General features: G+C 37.5%; 1 protein-coding gene across 1 annotated transcript in view; it reads left to right on the top strand.

The window, feature by feature from the left end:
* Positions 1-17,427, top strand: part of LOC121389664 — a 42,498-nt gene that overhangs the window by 13,742 nt on the left and 11,329 nt on the right. The gene's annotated exons all lie outside the window — the stretch shown is intronic.

Below are 17,427 nucleotides of genomic sequence, written 5' to 3'. Positions count from 1 at the left end.
TGACGTCGGTCTAACGTTTTAACTGAAATTTAATTTAATTAGATGATATTCGAGAAAAAAAAATTGGAACGGTATTATCGTCATATTAAAATGAAACCAGACAGCTTAATATTTACATTTCAAGTACACAACTATAAATAAAACCTGCTTTTCCACGTATTTATAAATAAATCATTAAAAACCATCCACGATTCAAAGTAAACAGTTTCACCACGTATTTCGTAGTATCTATAAATAAAACTCGAAACTAGTTCATCGTAAAAATAGGTATCTGACACCCATTATACCGGCGAACAATAGGTGCATATCTATTGTAATAATGTCAACAATCAGAGACGTCACCATTATACTAAGAAAGAACAATAGGGGATGTCTCCATTGTACTAAGAGAGAACAATAGGGGACGTCTCCATTGTACTGGAGTGGGGACCCATTGTTCCGGAGGTGCATATCCATTGTATTGGAGGCGTATCCATTGTATTCCCATTGTTGTCCCCGCTACGTACAAATTATACTACTAATAAATTAATTAATATATTAATAATAACAACTAAATAACATAATAGTTTAATAAATAATAATATAATAATAACTTACTGAATAATATTAGTATATTATAATAAATAAATAACATAATAAATCAATTATTTATTTAATAGTAATAATAATAAATCAATAAATTAATTATAAACTAAATAAAACCAAATGCCTTATACTCTCTCTCTCTCTCTCTCTCTCTCTCTCTCTCTCTCTCTCTCTCTCTCTCTCTCTCTCTCTCTCTCTCTCTGTCTCTCTCTCTCTCTCTCTCTCTCTCTCTCTCTCTCTCTCTCTCTCACACACACACACACACACACACACACACACACACACACACACACACACACAGAGAAACACACTTATATGCCTCGCAACCATATGAATATTTACTCTAATTAATGCAAAACTGTGACTTGGAGACAACTGCTGCTTGTGATAACTGCCTTGTCTTGTCTGCACATTGGCTACACCGATGTGTACTTTTGTATCTACTTACTCGATTTAACATTAACTGTGTTGTTGAGGATCGGTGTGCACTTAACATACAAGTAGTGGGATGGATGTGTATCATTCCTGTTATTTTGTTGGTATCAGGATTACTTTAGGTAAGTTTACACTTAAGATGTTAATTTAAGAATTGAACGTTACATTTTTGACGTTCATGCGATGATAAACACCAAAACCGTTTAACGCACTGCATTAATATTGCCATTATACAAAACTATATTTAAAACCCCAATTGAACACTATTCCACTATGCTTTACAACTGTATCAATACACAAATAAAGGAATTCCCAAAGAAAGTTACATTCGTTTTTTTCCCCCGTCAAATATCCGATTCATTATAATGATTTACATACGGCTTTATCAATTTTAATTTTCTGAATCAAATGTGGATAAAAAGTTATAAAATTTGAAATAACTGAACATCAACTGATAACGCAAATAGTTTTTTTTTTCAAAACTATCAAACAATAATTAATTAAAAATTGAACGATCTATATACTTAAATGGAAGATTTGTTGTAAGGCGGTTAGAGTATGAATTTTGAACTAATTAACATAAGGGAGAGCGTCAGACTATTTAGAAGATGTATCAATTACTATATTAAAATTGCAGTTGTCAAAAGTTGAATTAATGAAAAGTGAATGCGAAGACTGACTTGAAAGGGATAAAGTGGTTTCAGTGTTATGTGTGTGTGGATTTCAGAGGAAGTTTGTGATTGTGTGATAATATTCTCGGAAATGACAGGACGAAGGCGTATGTGTTATCGCGCATGTAACTTGTCGATTTGTTGGTTTTGTCAAATGTGACAGGGCTGCGCTCATGTCTCTCTTTTGATTTGTTGAGCATTCTCTGCTATAACTTCTAATAGAAGCTTCGTTTTTGTGGCCTGTCATATACATTATGTGTCTCAGTTCAAAACTGGAGTCGTTTAAAGCCTGAATTGCGGTGTAAAGTAGTCTGGCCGGTGATCAAACGGTCACCATAGGTGGCTCACCGACTGTGTGCGGTGTAGGTCTGTGACTGCCGTCTGTCAGTTTGTCACTGTCACTCACAGAGCAGACGATATTGGGATAAAAATAGAAACTATGGAATTCTCGGGGATTCCGTTGTTGACGTAACTGATAAAAAGTAGTTCCTGTAATAACATTCTGTTTTTAGTTGTATACCGAAAAAGTGCAGTTTTGACGTTCATGAAAGAATGAAAGTTTTTTTTTTTAGATCACGTGATAGCATTTTAACCAATCCAGATGCCTATTACAAAACAGTAATTATAAAATGGAATTATACACTTACGTTAATTTCTAAATATTATGTTAACATTTGAGAATTAATGCGTGATAATTATGTACTTGAACATAATGTTTCAGTACTTTATTTAAGTACATTGCTGTTCATATTTGTAATGTAACTACATATCAATTATATTACAAATTGAAAGTAGTCATATGAATATGCTTCAAGGAATAAATTAGATGAAGCTGTCAAACATTATAAAATGTTAGATTTACATGTATAAAATATTTTCAATGACCAGTTTAACTTTCAAATTGTCTATCTTTCCCCATATCTTTGTGTGTCTGTTCACCTTTCCCCAGAACTTGCTATAAAAGATTAATAGAAATATTATGAAAGATTGATGAAACTATTATAATCAAAGATTTTTTAGGTTATGGGGTTGGGGGTTGTGCAGGTTAATTAAAAATATTTATAATAATAATTTTAAAAATTAATAAAAACCTTAAAATAACTAATAACCAGTAATTATAACTTTAAAAAAAGAAAAAAAAAGAAAAAAAGAAAAAGAAAAGAAGAGTAAAAATGAATAATAAATCAATCAATAAATAAAACCCTTAAAATAACTAATGACCTGCAATGATAAACAAAGTCTTTCTTTTTTTTAAAGAGAGAAAAACCTTTGAAATATATGTAATCAATTGCCTGTAATAATATTATTTAAAAAAATATTAAAGGAAATATATATATATTTTTTTTAAAGTAAATAAATGAAAACCTTAAAATAAGTAATGACCTGTACTGACTATTACTTTTTTAATAATAATAAAAAAGAATAACAACCCCAAAAACTTTAATGGCAATAATATTAATAATGCAACCCACACAAAGCATATATATATATAGAAACAAAAATAACGAAATAAATAATCAGTTCCATTCAGTTCCGATATATTTATTTTCATTGGATGGACGTAAAATGCTTGATACGAATAATTGTGGTTCGGCCATTTTTTGCATTCCGCACTTTTGATTTTCAGCTGTACCGGACTAAAAATAACTTTCAAATGTGTCATCTTCAAACATCTAATCCTAGATATGTTATAACAGGTATTGTAGTTAATATTTTGGTCTAAAATGCATTAAAATATGTTGTTGTACGTGCTGAGGCGCTTAAATAAATCACATGTGACTGATTTTTATTAAATCCTGATTGCAACTGGAAAATTCGATCCAACAGATAAAATTTACGGCACAGCAATAAATATCACAATAATCAATATCGTGCCGGAGACGTTTGTTTTGATGAACTATCCAACACGTAGCACAGACAGCTTGTAAGCATGTAATTGAGTTTGAAGTTAGTTATTTTTTTTAAATCTTACTACCTTTATGTAACATCTAAGAGTTTTCAAACACATTTTATGTAAGCCACATCTGTCATCGCTATACTTTCGCTACGTGTGTGTGTGTGTGTGTGTGTGTGTGTGTGTGTGTGTGTGTTCTCGTTTGCATGGTTACTGTTGTTAAAAGTGTGGGTGTATTCACCAGTAGCAGGGCATTTGGCCCCGGTTCCCCCCCCCCCTGGTAGTCCCCCCCCCCCTGTCATTTCCCCCAGTCATTAGTGGTATAAATAAATAACACTATTATTTTATATTTTATGTGAAACATTGAAAACAAACACTTGAACACTCTAAATGTTTCTCTAAATGTTTTATTTAACGACGCACTCAACACGTTTTATTTACGGTTATATGGCGTCAGACATATGGTTATGGACCACACAGATATTGAGAGAGGAAACCTGCTATCGTCACTTCATGAGCTACTCTTTTCGATTAGCAGCAAGGGATCTTTTGTATGCACCATCCCACACAGGGTAGTACATACCACGGCCTTTGATATACCAGTCGTGGTGCACTGGCTGGAACGAGAAATAGCCCAATGGGCCCACCGACGGGGATCGATCCCAGACCGACCGCGCATCGAGCGGGTGCTTTACCACTGGGCTACGTCCCGCCCCTCACATGAACACATTCAGCAGTCTACATTTGCAGGTTGTATGCAGTGCCTCGTGAGTAGTCCAACACTGGCCGGTTGTATTCGCTAACAACATTCTTCAGTCTGTTTGTGACATCTCTATATTTCCGACGTTGAGGTGATGGCTCTTCTCCGGCCAGTGCTTGGGTCATGGTAACTTCGATTAATGATTGTTCTTTTTTTTAACACATTAACAGAACCTACAACTTCCCCATCCAAATCTTTTATTTTAGCTTGACCACTGTTTAGTTTTCCTTTTTTTCGCAACTCACATTTATAAGAAATATCACCGCCTACAAGATTTACATAAATATGACCCTCATTAATTATTTTAGCTTTACGCCTGGTGGAGTTAACACTCTCCATGGTGTGTGTATCTAGAACATAATATTTCTAATGTCATACATCAAAACTGGGGGGGGGGGGGGGGGGGTATACCAGGAGGGTTGTCCTGGGGAAATAGTCGGCATGGGGGGGGGGGGGGGGGGAAATGTCCTAGAATCGTATTCACCGATAACCTACACTTTTCAGTTAACTACACCTCTAATTTAAAAAAAAAAAAAAAAAAAAAAAAAAAATTATGAATAATACAATGAACTTTTATTGTCATAACTTACATTAAAATCTGATGAGCACGTATTCACATTTCGAGAAGCGCACGACTTCGCGACCGTTACTAACACTTCCCGTCACGTTCACACTTGCAATGTTCGGTTGCAACGCATTGTCTTTAAAATCCATATTGGTGGAATGTAGACGAATTTTCCCCTTATGGTACACGACCAGCTGTCATAACCTGTATTCATCTTCATAAATCAAGGCTACTATTCGTTCCTCGTATTCAGCCTTGATACATGTAGTCAAGATTACTGATATCCACTACTAGCGCCCTCCATTGGAAGAAAATTTGTAACACCGATTATGTCCCTTACACGATGACATCGCTGACCAATCACAGCATCGGTAACATGTGACAATCTTGAAAGCAATATCAAAAATTAACCGCCGAAACCTTTTTTTTTTTAAAGGGACATACCCTAGTTTTTAAACACTAACCAATATTTTTGACTGTTATAACCGTTTTTGGTAACTTAAATCATACTTTACTTAGATTGCAGTGTTTAGATTATCAATTTCCGTACATTCGAAGTGTTTTTGGACATCCTGGTGTTTTTAATATCACAAAATGCATTTCTCATATTTTTTTAAAAACGCACGTGCGTCTGAGAAGTAACAGTTATGGTGTTGACGTGTAGTCTATTTTTAGAGGGTGTTTCACCATTTCACAGTCACAGACTCATGTTTCACTCAATTTTAACTTTATCCAAATGTATTGTAGGTTTGTAGATTAACTAAACTTAGTGTTAATTTTCATGGGTTGAAACTAGGGTATGTCCCTTTAACATATCGTAACAAACACGACACGTTTCCACGGACGCTGACGCTGCTATCTTTGTTTACAATATCAAGGGAATCTATAAAGAGCGTTGCGATTCGTTGCAATCAGATCTCATCACATCCAATGAAATTTAAGCATTTTGTGGCACGATTTCTTGACATGTATCAAGGCTGAATACGAGGAACGAATATTAGCCTTGATTTATTAAGATGAACCTGTATTATACAACACCACGTGTTCTTAGATGTGTTTGCGGGAATCAGTGGCGCAAGGGCGTGCGCAGGAAATTTTGCAGGGGGGCGGGGGGTCGAGGTGTCAAATTTTGCAGGGGGGGGGGGTCGAGGTGTCTGGCGAAGCCCGATAACATCTCAGTACTTCCATATACATTCACAGGAATGTAAAAAATCGGGATATGAATTTTTGTTTCGCCTTGAGCAGGGGGGGTTTCGATCCCCAACCCCCCCCCCCCCCCCCCGCGCACGCGCCTGTAGCGTAACTGTCTCCAAAATCATTTCTCCTCATGCAGTTAGAATTTAAAATCTTCTTGATTGTCCAAATTAAAATGCACAGAAATGAAGTCCATTTAGCTAAACAAAAACATCTCCATTCTGGTCTTCAATGTCCTTTTATTCTCGCTGGCTTATTTCGAAACTCACGACCATCTTTCACAATTCGCCGTTACAAAATAAGACAAAAATGGTTTGCTTGATGACACTTATCATTTGCATATAAACAAAGTTCAAACTATGTTTTCGTAATATTTCAACTAATAGAATAAGCCATCTACAAAAATTAGTTTGCTGTCTGATATCATTTGCATATACCAAAGTTCAAATTATGTTTTCGTAATATTGCAACCAACTGAAAGAACCATCTAATTACACATGCGTACTTATTCACAATAGTTCCTTTGAGATATTTACAGCACGATACGTCTGTTAAAATCGTGCAATGTGCGGAGCTGTAGTTAGTGTGGTAGGGGTGTCAACTACCCCATCCAGTAAATTCCCCAAACTTAAGAAAATCAGTAAATATTAATTCTAGTTCTACATATCATAAAAGTTTGGGTTTTTTAGACGATCTAAATATAAAAATGTTCTCGAAAACAGCATTTTATTTTTTAATTCTCCATACTATTCCCATCCCCAGAAATACAAACTACGTCCCTGAGTTTTAATATATTCCGATACCAGTACAGCCCTAACACACACTGATAAAACTACCTCAAACTGCATTTGCACGTGCGACACGAACAACTGAAATAGACAGTGTGAGGCTCACGACGTCTGGTCCACGTTATTTTCGTTTCATTATTTACTACTTTCTAGTTATTGGTTTTATTTGCCATAGAACTAATATAATAATTAACTCGCCTCAAGTGGGGTATAAGTCAGTTATATCACACTTACTCGGTGTATCGGTGAATATCCCAACAGTTTTGGTCGTGAGAATCTCCTCGGCTGCGCCTTGGAGGCCCCACGACTAAACCTGTACAGATATTCGGCGATACACCTCGTAAAGTATGGGCATAACTATTACATACATACCATTGGCGAGATAATATGATGACTAGATAAAGTTCCATATTTTTTGTTTCTATTTCTAACCAGCTGTGGCCCATATTATATGTAATGCTGAACGACAGCGAAAACAACGTATTCTGAACGTTTCATAGTGCATTAGCGTTCGAGACCTGGATATGTCCAAGCCATGTATGTATGTATGTATGTACGTACGCACACACGCACGCACGCACGCACACACACACACAGACACACACATATATATAATAATAATTATTATTATTATTACACGAGCTTGTGTGTACTGAATCGGTGATTTTACGAAACGAGTGTCACGTGTATTGTAATACATGGATCCTGACACGAGTTTCGTAAAATCAGTACGATTCACACACGAGTCTAACAATTTCTTTATTATCCACATTATCCAAACAATTGTTTTTTTTTATGAATAACAAGCTAGAACCATGTCGAAACGTGTTAAACGTAACTAAAAAGAGATGACGAAACGACGTCATTTTGATAAGAGTTTATTAAATTAAATTTTCTTTACGTCTATACACTTTACCGCAATCTGATTGTTCCCGAGGTGCTTACTTTGTTTCGTTCTTAACTCGATGAAACAAAAAACATTAAGCCACGCCTACAACAGCTTAACGACACCGCACCGCATTTCTTCAATTTGAGAGTGTTGAGTTTATTGTCTTTAAGACGATCATTACTGCCTCATCGGCTTCTCGTTTCGACTATCACCAAATATGTCGGTGGACCCACTTGGCTATTTGCCATTCCAATCGGTGCTCTACAACTGGCATGGTATGTATTATCCTGTCTATATGATGGTGCATATAAAAGATCCCTTGCTGTTAATCGATAGAGCGCCCGCCTGAGGTGCATCGGTCACAGGATCAAATCCGCTTGGTGGAACAATTCTCTCATATTGGGCTTTTTTGCCGTCACAGCTAGTGCCCCACGACTGGTATACCAAAGGCCGTGGTATGTACCGTCCTGTTTATGGATATCACTTGCCACTAATGGACAAATGTAGCGGGTTTCCTCGGACTACGTGTCACATTGACCAAATGTTTGACATTCAATAGCCGATAATTAATAAATCAATGTGCTCTAGTAGTGTTGTTAGATAAAACAATCTTTCTTTCCCACACTCGCCTATACCAAGCATCACATAATTTAGGCCTAGATACCCAAAGTACCATACAAAGTATATGGTTTGTTATTATGTATATGTATGGGTACATCTGTGTTTGTGTTTGCGTTTGCGTGTTTAATTATGTATAGTCAAACCTGTATTAGTCGGCCACCCAAGGGAGTAAAATTGTGGCCTTTTAAGACAAGTGACAGCTTTGTACGGGTCAGTTTGTTCTATATTAGACGATTTGGGAGTACAATTGGTGTCCATTTAGAATAAGTGGCTGCTCAACAGAGGTTTGACTGTTCTCTCTCAACTATTCAACCGTTACAACTCGACACCTTTGGACATTTTTCCCGGAACTAATTTTGTAACTGCACACCATTGGTAGATCGATGTGATAGGACTATACCACCAATCACCCACTACACATTAATTAGCCATGTTGTCTTACTCTTAAACATTGTCTTAAAATATATATATATATATATATATTTAAAATTATTTATTCAGTTAATAACAGCATAACAGAAATTATGTTTTACACCACTAGATAACATAAAATAAAATATGTGTGACATTTATTGTAGTGTATACATGGGCCATTTTGAATTAAACTTGGTATCTTCCCTTAGTTTGTTGGAATTTGTGTGTATGTATGTATGTTGGGGGGGGGGGGGGGTGCATATAGCTGAGTTAAATATCCTTTTATGGATGCCTCAATAGCTCAGAAGGTACCGTGGCAAGTCTGCAAATTTCGGGCGATTCAGTGCCACAGGGTCGAGTCCCAGCAACGGCATGAAACAATTTGTGAGGTCAGAAAGGATTTAATTATCGCCTGCACCAGTGCGTTAATATCTATGTATGTAATCGTCAACCTCAACCTCAACACAAATACAATATATTATAGATATTCATACATCAATACATACTAGCCAGTGCCAGGTCTGCCCACTGTTTTATACACATAAGCGGGATCGACCGCGTGACTTGTAGGCCCCATGTGGGGCGGGACGTAACCCAGTGGTACAGCGTTCGCTCGATGTGCGGTCGGTGTGGGATCGATCCCCGTCGGTGGGCCCATTGGGCTATTTCTCGTTCCAGCCAGTGCATCACGACTGGTATATCAAAGGCCGTGGTATGTACTACCCTGTCTGTGGGATGGTGCATATAAAAGATCCCTTGCTGCTAATCGGAAAGAGTAGCCCATGAAGTGGTGACAGCGGGTTTCCTCTCTCAATATCTGTGTGGTCCTTAACCATATGTTTGATGCCATATAACCGTAAATAGAATGTGTTGAGTGCGTCGTTAAATAAAAGATGTCTTTGTAGGCCCCATGCATATAGCTGAGTTAAAGATCATCCATTTATGGATGCTTCAGTAGCTCAGGGCGGGCTATTCGTTGCCATAGGTTCAAGTCCCAGCAACAGCATGGGACAATTTATGAGGCCAGAAAGGATTTAATTACCCCCTGCGCCAATGCGTTAATATCGATGTATGTAATTGTCAACCTCGACATACATACACTATATAGATATTCATACATCAATACATACATACATACATACATACGCACAATCACACATACACACATACACACATGACTAAAATTCAATCAGTTAATACTTTAAGAAGAAGAAATGCTTTATTTAAAGATGCACTCTACTCATTTTATTACAGTAACATGGCGTCGGACATATGGTTAAGAACCACAAAGATAATGAGAGGAGAAATTTAATACCGCCACTTTATGGGCTACTCCTACTGAATAAGCAATAAGTAGTCTTTTACATGCACTTACTCGCAGATGGGGCACTACATACCACGCCCTTTGGTATATACCAGTCGTTTTGCACAGGTTGGAACAAGCTCCATCGAGTAGGTTCGATCCTACGACCCAAACACCTCAGGTGAGAGCTCTACCGACTAAGCTTAAATCCCGCGCCTGTTTTAATAATCCGATTTTCGTCAAACTATTCATTAGTAAACTATTATCTTCCTTATTACACGGGTTTTTTTTCATACATATTTACTTTTTTGTCTACTGCGATATTGATAATCAGGCTTGCTGTCAGAAAATAAATTGAGGGTACATACTATAAGTTGAGGGTACAGACCATAAGTTGCCGTATTAGACGGATTGGGTTTGGAAATATTTTGAAATTAGACACTGCATTTTGTCCACTTTGACAAATTTTGAACAGCAGTTTCCGTACCACGATTTATACAAAATTACAACGTCACACATGCTATACATATATTAATTGGCAAGATTTAAGGGTATGTAATATTACTCTCAGTATCTTGTGTTAAAAACTCTGATATTGTCCTCCTCCAATTCTATTACAAAAGAGGAAAATGCATTGCAAATATTCCAGACTTTCTGCAAGGTCAGAAGACTTCAGCAGCATCATGGCATGTAGATATGGCAACACGAGATGTATTTCGATCTTTTAAAATTACGAGAAGCTGCCATTCTGGAATTGTTTATTTTACAATACCTGAGCACATTTTAAATTACGGCTGTTTGGTGTTAAACATATGGTTGTGACACTTGGTCTAGATAGTGAGCGAAGAAATCTGCTCCCACTACATTAGATATTTCTACCGGAAAACAGGAAATAATCTTTATATGCACAGACATAACATCAACTAGCACGGTATTTGATATATAATAAACTGTTTGGGACGAGATAAATCCAATGAGTCCACCGAGGAGGCTCGATCACATGACCCAAAAACACCTCGATTGATCGCTCTAAGACTAGTCTAGATATAACCCATAAAACACCTGATGATATACTCAAATGGTCCAATCCGCTACTGTGTGTTCCACAGCTGGTATATCAAACGTTGTGGTATACGCTATTTGTGAGTGCGAGTAACACACCTATTTGCTGATAGTCAAAAGGAGAAGCCTATGTGGCAGCAATGATTGTCTTAAATACAATAAACTCAACAGCCTCAAATTGAAGAAATGCGGCGTGGTGTCGTTCAAGCACACGTTCCTTTCCATTTTTGTGTTATTACAATTCAAGTCGGTATCTTATTACAATTCAAGACAGCACTGGTTATTACAAATCAGGGCAATTCTTTGTTACAATTCAAGTCAGCTAGTTTATTACAATTCAGGGCCCCGTTCCACGAAGCGATCTTAGCCCTAAGATCAACTTAAGTGCATAGGGTAGCTATGCGCTTAAGATAATCTTAGGGCTAAGATCGTTTCATGGAACGGGACCCTTGGCAGTTTTGTTACAATTCAAGTCAGTATTACAATTCAGGACAGTTTTTATTACAATTCAAGGCAGGTATTATAACTCAGGTAATTTATTACAATTCATGGCACTACAGGGATGTTGGTTTTTTGGTGGGTTTTTTAAAAATATTGTAACGTTTATGTATGTTTTATATACTGTGTATTAATAACGTGCCACAAGCCTTTAAGACGAGACAAAAACGAAAGTGTATCATGAGACTGCAGTCTGTGACAGACGTTTATTGACGTGCCTTGAAACCGGTGGTAACAGATCAATACTTCCCATTTTCGTGCATAAAGAAAATACTTATTTTTACTAATTTGGTAATATATATATATATATATATATATATATATATATATATATATATATATATATATATATATATATATATATATATATATATTATTATTATTATATGTATACACGCACACGCACACATGCATACATGCATACATCCATCCATACATGCATGTCTGAATAGCTTTTAACGCATCGTGGCTAGTCTGCAAATTTGCGGGCGATTTGGAGTCATAGGTTCGAATCCCAGCAACGGCATGGGACAATTTTTGAGTCCAGAAAGGATTTAATTATCCCCTGCGCCAGTGAATTAATGTCTATATATGTAACAGTCAACCGCGACATACCTAAAATATATAGATATTCATACATCAACACATACATACATACATACATACATACATACATACATCAATACATACATACATACATACATACATATGCATCAATAGCTCAAAAGGTATCGTGGTAAGTCTGCAAAGTTGCGGGCGATTCGGTGCCATAGATTCGAGTCCCAGCAACGCCACGGGACAATTTGTGAGGCCAGAAAGGATTTAATTATCCCCTGCGCCAGTGCGTTAATATCTATGTATGCAACAGTCAATCTCGACATACATACAATATATAGATATTCATACATATATATTCTAGTACTGGACGTATAAACGTTACATATATTTGCATTAGTATTTGTCGATTTGGTGTATACTTGTATTTTCTCAATGCAGAAATCATAGACGAAGCTGATTTACATATATTATGAATATGGTTTGTCCATTTTGCATTGTTTGTAAGTGTTAAACCTAGATATTTATGTGTTTTAGTTATATTAATATCCGTAATACCAAAATGTAGGTTAATAGGACGTGGTGGATTGTTATTTTTTGAAAATAATATTACGTGTGTTTTTTCGGGGTTAAACGTCACCAACCATTGATTAGACCAATTGTAGGGTTTGTGTAAATTTTCGTTAAAATTAGATTCTATAACATGTAAGTCATTTGATGATTCCGTTAAACTAGTATCATCAGCGAACAATCTAGTAACACAGTTTAGTTCATAAGCTATTTCATTTGTATAAACTAAAAACAGGAATGGACCGAGTACTGACCCTTGGGGGATACCAGCCGTTAAAGTACCATAGCTGGATAGGGAGCCGTTTACTAGAACCCTTTGCGATCTATTTGATATGTAATTGTTTATCCAACCAAATAAACGCCCTGTAATACCGTAACGCTCGAGTTTGTAAATTAAACCTTTGTGCCAGACTCTGTCAAAAGCTTTAGACATATCATAGAACACTGCACAAAAATGTTCCTTGTTATCGAGGGATTCACATATTTTTTGTATATAGTTTAATTAATTGATATAAAGCGCTGTGCTTAGGGCAGTAAGCACATTGCAACTCGTAAAAGAGAATATTATAAATATTATAAAAAAAATATAAAGATGTTTAAAAACGATTATTTCAAATATGTTCCCAACATAACTGATCAACACACACACACACACACACACACACACACACACACACACAAACACATATATATAGATATGGGTCTATAGTTTGAGGTACAACTTCTGTTTCCTTTTTTAAATAGTGGTTTTACATTAGCTATTTTCCAGTGATTTATTGAATAATAACTGTAGTGGTAATCCTATAGAATTTACTACTAATTTTAAAAGTTTATGGCTAATGTCATTGGAACCACATGCTTTAATAGAATGTAGAGAATTAATTATATCAACAATTTCTTGACTATTTATATATAAAATTTCTAGTTGATTTATGCATGGTTTCTCAAAAAAGGGAAGTGCTTTGTTTGTATCGTCTACAGTAGAAATTGATACAAAATACTTATTTAACGTTTCCACTTTTTCAAAGTCGGAAAAAGACATGGATAGATTATCAGTGGGGTTTGTCAAAGGTGGTATGATACTATGTTTTGTTGATTTTGTATGCAGTTTCATATATTGCCAATAAGTAGTTTTGTTTTCGGAGTATAATTATGTCAATTTACTATTTAAGGTATTTGTGTATTCTTCCTTTGCTATTTTTGTTTTAAGACTATTAACTTTTTCTTTGGTTTTTGTATTTTCGCCCATCTTTTTGATCTCATAGCCATTTTCCGCAGTCTTTCTCTTATTCTTATTTCTTTCCTCAATGCACTATTAAACCACAGTTTATCATTAGGACGGATGGTAGCTGTATAACGACTAAGAGAGTAGTTCCAGGGTCACTTGAGCGCCATGTGTACTCGCTGACACCGGGTCACGTGGGGGCCCTCTAGGGGACGTGGCCTAATTACGTGGCTGATGTCTAAGTGAACTAAATTAATGGCTTTGGCAGCTGTCAGCTGACCTCGGTGACCTGAGTTAACGGCTATAGCAGTTGGGTGACCTTGGGGGGGAGGTTACTTCCACAGTGGTTAATGACTTTGGCAGTACTGGGTAGCGGTAGAAATATCAGCTGACATCCAATCACAAATCTTGTCATGGGAGTAAAAAATACAAAAAACAAACGCAATGTTTTTTTTTTTTCATCTTCTTTCTAAATTACAAATCACTACAGATAATTACACACATATATAAAATGGACACACATTGGGTTACATCGAGAGGCCTTAAGGGCGACATGTGAATAATATTAGTGTTCATTTCTCTTCATCATCATCTTCGTTCTCATCATCAGTACCATCATCGGTGTCGTCGTCGTCTAGTTCATTAAAATATTTTCTTATCCAGGAACGATACTGATTTAATTTAGAACGAATCTGTGGTCTCACATCTCTGTCGAGATTCACAGATTGTAGAATTTTCCTCGTGTTGGGGCCTTTGTTAAAGTAATCATATATATAAGGAATCGAGAATATGTGTCTTTAATTAACTTCCATTGTAAAGTCTTCGTGTTTGTTTTGATAGCATCTTGGGACTTTTGTTTTTCTTAGTAGCGTTTCCTCTTGCTTTCGAGATAGTCACGATTGATGTCGAATTCACTCTCGATCATCAGATGTACGCCTTCGTTTTCCAGATTGGGCAATGGTTCTTCTTCTTCATTTCCCTTCTTGCACGTTATAAATTGTAGATGTCGCTGCAAGTCACTCCCGTCTTTAAGGACCAGACCACACGTATTGCAAGACTGCATCCTCTTGACTTTTTTCAGATAGCGCTGTACCTCATTTTCTTCTTCGTCGTCACTTTCGTTGGTGGGTATGCCTGGTAGTTTTCTCTTGAATGCGTCCTGTTGCATGATTTGCATGTAGAGCTCTTTCTTCGACGGTGGTTGCAACTCTTCTGAGACATTCGCCGTTACGTTCATGCTTTTATACCATTGTCTAAACCAATTGGTTGAAGACACCAATGTTCGGGCGTGGTCGGTTTCAAGTCCATCAAGAGATTTCCGTCGTGCCGTTGCATCAAACCATTGCATCAAAGCTGTACCAAGGTCAGGACTTGTTGCTTGTCGATGGGGTTGTTGAACATTGCCCTGCAACGGCAGTTTCATCTCTGTGTTGGGTCTTTGCTGTGATACAAGTTCTGGTTGATGGCAATCACCGAGAGGTTTCTGTGAACAGGTCGGTGATGCGAGAATCCTTTTTGGCCATACACATCAAGTGGTCCAATACGATGAGATTTTTGACTCTGGGATCCAAATATCGATCCTTTTCCAAATTCTTGGGTATGCCTTGAACAAATTTCACTCGAACGGTTGCCCCAGTGATGTCGTAGAGGGGTTGCCATCGTTTGTAGAGCCAGATGATGCGTTGAGTCGGTGGGAAGATTTTACCATCTCTTAGCAGTTTGTATACCAAAAATGTCTTTCCACACGAAGTGGGTCCCGATACGATCATGGTGAAAGGATGTAACAATCTTAGGGACTGCTGCTGCTGCTGCTGCTGTTGTTGCTGTTGTTGTTGTTGCTGCTGCTGCTGTTGTTGTTGCTGCTGCTGCTGTTGTTGTTGTTGTTGCTGCTGCTGCTGGGAAGATTTATTTTCATATTCCAAGAGTCCATTTTTATTTCGTACGTGACGAGTTAGGTCGTGGGTCCAGACATATTTTTTTCCCGCAAATATGGCACTGATTCATGATTTTGACGTGAACTGACGATGTTGAAACTACTACGCCCCCTTTATAGTCTTCTCATAAATGCTTGTGCCGTTTTTGACCCATGCCAGTCTGCTTATGTCATTTCTGTTCCACGCTAGTCCGTTCTCGTTTCCGTTTCTGCTCGGCCTTGGCTTGGTCTACCATCTGTTGTGTTGGGGAGACCATGACGACTTTAGGTGTTGGGGGCTTGTTCTGTTCCTGTTCTTTTTTCCACGTGGGATCGTAGAGTTCTAGATATTGATCCACGCTGAGCAGACTTTTCCCACCACGCTGCACTGGAAAATGAGGCTGAAGTTTGCCTTGGGATTTCAACTTGTAAAAGCAGGTTCAATTGTCCACGCCGGGAACGTACAACTTGTACTGACATGGCATGTTACTTCTCTGAAGGTTCTACCTCAAATGACGATGCTATTCCTTACCCTTTTATTTATACTCTCTACAATTTCACGCATGCGCACAAAGATGTAGTTTGAATTTGTGTGATACGTATGACCCGTACCCCCATCCCAAATCATAGCTCATGCACGGCTCGTGTGTTATTCACATGTTTATTTTACAAAACGAAAAGTAGCACACCCAAGCAATACGTGTTTAATGTCTGAGCACATTGTTAATGTAGGGACATCTCTCAGCTTTGGCACAAAGTCGTACAAAGTGTCAAAGCATTTCTTCCCACTGCTCGACAGTCAGTCGAATGCCTCGACGGGAGGGTTTCAGTTCTTGTCCACAATACCATCACTGACGAGTATCCACGCCAGCATAACTACGTTTGACATAGACGTTCCCACGGATATGTTGTGATGTGTCCCTTTTGAAGTCGGCTAGTTCCATACACTGTGCCATCGTCAGTGAAACCAATTTCTTGGTGGGAACAAGTTTTCCACGGCCCTCGTCAAACTGACGAACGTGAATGGCAATCTCTCCATTCCACAGTTTAGCCACGACGTAGACGTCTCCGCCAATATCTAGTTTGCATCTCGTTTCATTTTCTTTGTTTTTACCAAGGCTCTCTGTAGTGCTTCTGTTATTTCCTGATGCAATTTGATATATAATATTATATTTCGTAAGTATCATCAACGGTTTACATCTTCTCTCTAGCAGTGTCGCTGAGTGAATGACGAGAGTTCTGACTCTGGGGCTTTTATAGCGCCAAGCCATCTCGAGGTCAAGACATATATGAACACGTTCTGGGATGACTCATGGCCATCGCTGTATTTATTAACAAGTTTCAAACCTTTTCCTCCCCAGATGTGCACAGCTGTCAAAACCATTAAAATTCTCACCACCATCGATGACGTCCCAACCTTATATGGGCATGGAATTTCCACTCCCCGTTATCAAGACTCACATCTGGTTCTCATTATACACACACG

The sequence above is a fragment of the Gigantopelta aegis genome, chromosome 15 (assembly GCF_016097555.1).
Source record: "Gigantopelta aegis isolate Gae_Host chromosome 15, Gae_host_genome, whole genome shotgun sequence".
NCBI classification, from domain to species: domain Eukaryota; kingdom Metazoa; phylum Mollusca; class Gastropoda; order Neomphalida; family Peltospiridae; genus Gigantopelta; species Gigantopelta aegis.
The sequence above is the reverse complement of the archived record's forward strand: the minus strand, read 5'-3'. Positions and strand labels throughout refer to the sequence as shown.